This window comes from Bison bison, unplaced genomic scaffold, assembly GCF_000754665.1.
Source record: "Bison bison bison isolate TAMUID 2011002044 unplaced genomic scaffold, Bison_UMD1.0 scf7180017864056, whole genome shotgun sequence".
Classification (NCBI taxonomy): Eukaryota; Metazoa; Chordata; class Mammalia; order Artiodactyla; family Bovidae; genus Bison; species Bison bison.
The window spans coordinates 1,561,776-1,565,040 of NW_011494628.1; the positions used below are offsets into that span (position 1 = coordinate 1,561,776).

The 3,265-nt window shown below is 43.0% G+C and overlaps 1 protein-coding gene across 1 annotated transcript in view; it reads left to right on the top strand.

The window, feature by feature from the left end:
* B3GALTL (beta 1,3-galactosyltransferase-like) overlaps window positions 1–3,265 on the top strand; it is a 100,907-nt gene that overhangs the window by 53,023 nt on the left and 44,619 nt on the right. The gene's annotated exons all lie outside the window — the stretch shown is intronic.

The window sequence follows — 3,265 nt, forward strand, 5'->3', positions numbered from 1 at the left end:
TAATTATATTTCCATTATGGCTTTTAATTGTAATTATTTTTTGTCTGGCTATTCATTGTGAAAACTGATAAACATCTTTTACTTTTGTGATTATGTAATATTATTCACTTAATACCATTATATTATGATTGATTAACAGAAAATAGTAGAATTCTATATTACTAAAGTGAAAGTGTTAGTCACTTAGTTGTGTCTGACTCTTTGCGACCCCACGGACTGTAGCCCACCAGGCTCCTCTGTCCATGGGATTTTCCAGGCAAGAGTACTGGGGTGGGTTGCCTTCTCCCCTGGAGAAGGATCTTCCCGATCTAGGGATCAAATCTAGGTCTCTTGCATTGCAGGTGGGTTCTTTACTTCCTGAGCCACCAGGGAAGCCAGAGGTGAATGTTTAAAAAACTTGCCAAAATGTCATTAAAATACCTCTGGTCTAATTTGGTGCTTTGGTTGCTCTTACGCCGCCATTGTGTCCCTGTGCTGGCGCCCTACAGCAGGATGGAGCCATCTGGTCCCCTGGCACTTAGTGGACACTGGTCGGTAGGGATCCTGAGGCAGGTGGCAGGCGTGCCATCGTGAATCCAGTAATGTCTGATCATCTCTCTGTGCAGCTTATTCGTGGGTACATCTGATGGCCAACCCTCCTTTCCCTCCAGAGAATTCTGACTCTCAGGACATTGGGGTCAGTCATGACACATAACTCAATCCAGCAGCACTGGCAGCCTGCCAGGAGCAGAAAGGGCACTCGAAGGATTTTCATTTCAGGGGTGTTTTTAAATTATGAAAATACATGTCAGAAATCATTCTTTTCCATGAGAGGGAGGGAATGACTGGTTGAAAGCCAGGGTCTGTCTAGATTTTTAATGAATAATCAGCTCAGGTATAGATCCCCAGGTTTGGGAGCTTATGGAACATTAAATAACACACATAAAAAGAAAAAAAAAGCTCTTAACATACCTGAAAGGTATAACCATCAGTCAGAATATCTGTGTTTAAGAGAGAGAGCTTGACTGGTTGCCTGGTGTCTCCCCAAGAGGACCCCGCTTCATTCTCACCAGAGTGAATAGCTTTCTTGAGTCCTCTCCCTTGCCCCCTTTTCTTCATCATTTTATAATGTAGGAATGTGTTTCTGAATATATACTGTGTAGTTTTGCGTCCTTCTGGGCTTCATATAAGCAGAACTGTACCATGAATATGATTATAATTTGATTTGAAACTCATCTGTGTTGCTGTGTGCAGCTGTAATGAGTTTATCCTCACTGTCTGCAGCAGCCTGTCTCAGGACTATCCCATGGTGCCTTTGCCCAGCCTCCTGGTAGTGGGCCTCTGGGTCACTCCTGGCTTTTTGCTATTACAGTCACTGCTTCTGTGAACATTTTTTACACATGTCATGGTGATCATCTGTAAGAGTTTCTCTATAGCAGAAGCTTTTAGATTGTTTTGTGACTGGGACTCACTTTAAATATACGTTTTTCACTGTGACTCAGTGTACTTGTGTGTTGTTCTTGTGTTTTGTTATTGAGTTCCAGCTTAGCACGACTGGTCTGTATAACAGTCATTTGAAATATTTTTAGGCTTAACGCTAAGACCGGATTCATGTTCAGTTTTTACAAATGGAGAAAAGGGTAAATGTGCTCTGATTGGAGGGTATATTAGTCTCTTCATATCTACTGGGGCTTCCCTGGTGGCTCAGATGGTAAAGAATCCACCAGCAATGCAGGAGACCTGGGTTTGACCGCTGGTTCAATAAGATCCCCTGGAGGAGGGCATGGCTGCCCACTCCAGTATTCTTGCCTGGAGAATCCCGTGGACAGAGGAGCCTGGCAGGCTAGAGTCCACGGGGTTGCAAAGAGTTGGACACGACTGAGTGACTCACACTTTCACTTATATCTGTTAAAGAAGAAATAGATACATCAGTTAATCCTGTGTGCTTTTCATGTATCTCCTCCCTCTCTCCCTTCCTCCTTTTTTTTGTTTTGTCTGCTTGATACGTCATCTACTAAGGGAGGGTAAGAAACGCTTCCCTCTGAGTGGCAACAGTGACTCCTTGTGGAGCTGCCAGCTCTTGCTGTTTATAGTCTGGGGCCATGTCAGTAAGAAGCATGCGGGTTTAGACTTGTCATGTTCTCTTGGTAAAGTTTTCTTTATCTCTAGGAATGCTCGTTGCCTCAGTGTTCATCTGTTGACAGGAACATTTCCATACTAGCTTTCGTTTGGTGTTTGCCTCATAAGTGTTTTTCATCTTTTTTCTTTCAGTACTTCCATGTCCTCCATCTTTTGATGTGTTTCTCTTGAAGAGGATATGCTTATCTTTTTCTCCCAGTTTGACAACCTTTATCTTCAAACCATGTAGCAAATTTACATTGACATTTTTCAGATTTGTTGTCTGTCGCTTAGTCGTGACTGACTCTTTTGTGACCCTGTAGACTGTAGCCCACCAGGCTCCTCTATCCATTGGATTTTGCAGGCAAGAATATGCAGTGGGTTGTCATTCCCTGCTCCAGGGGATCTTCCCGACCGGGGATCGAGCCCATGTTTCCTGCTTTGCACCTTCGTTCTCCCTCCCATTTTTCTTTTTCTAACCCTAACACTTTTGGAAGTTCAGTCTCCGTGTCTGTTTCTTAATGGTTATTTTAAACATTTTAACATGTATGCTTAACCTTGTTGTTTAGTCATTAAGTCTTGTCTGACTCTTTGCCACGCCATGGACTGCAGCACGCCAGGCTCCTCTGTTCTCCACTGTTTCCCGGAGTTTGCTCAAATTCAAGTCCATTGAATTGGTGATGCTTACCTAACCATGGCTAATTAATCAATATCCTGAAAATTTAAGGACCTGAGAACATATCCCTCTCTAAGTTTGATGCTCTTTTGTCCAGTAGCTTTGTTCTGTCGTTCCTTTTAAATCTGCAGCTCGGATGTTGTCCTTACTTTATGCGGTTACCATTTGCATTAACTTAAACCCTGTATTTCTTCACTCTTTTGTTTTGCTTCTGGACCCTGCTAATGGAGATCATTGTTATTCTTCCTGAAGTATATCATTCAGAATTTCCTTTTTAGTGGGGTGGCAAATTCTCAGGTTTCCCTTTAAAGATACTTTGTTTCAACTTTGTTCTTGAGACATAATCATATTGTGTATTCGAGTCCGGGCTGTGAGACTTTTCTCATCACAGCAGTGCCCCTCCCCTGTGCCCTTTCTTCTGTTACTGCTGTTGTGTTGGGTGATAAGCCATCACTCACACGTGGGTCCTTTGTAGCGAGTCTGCTGTTTCTC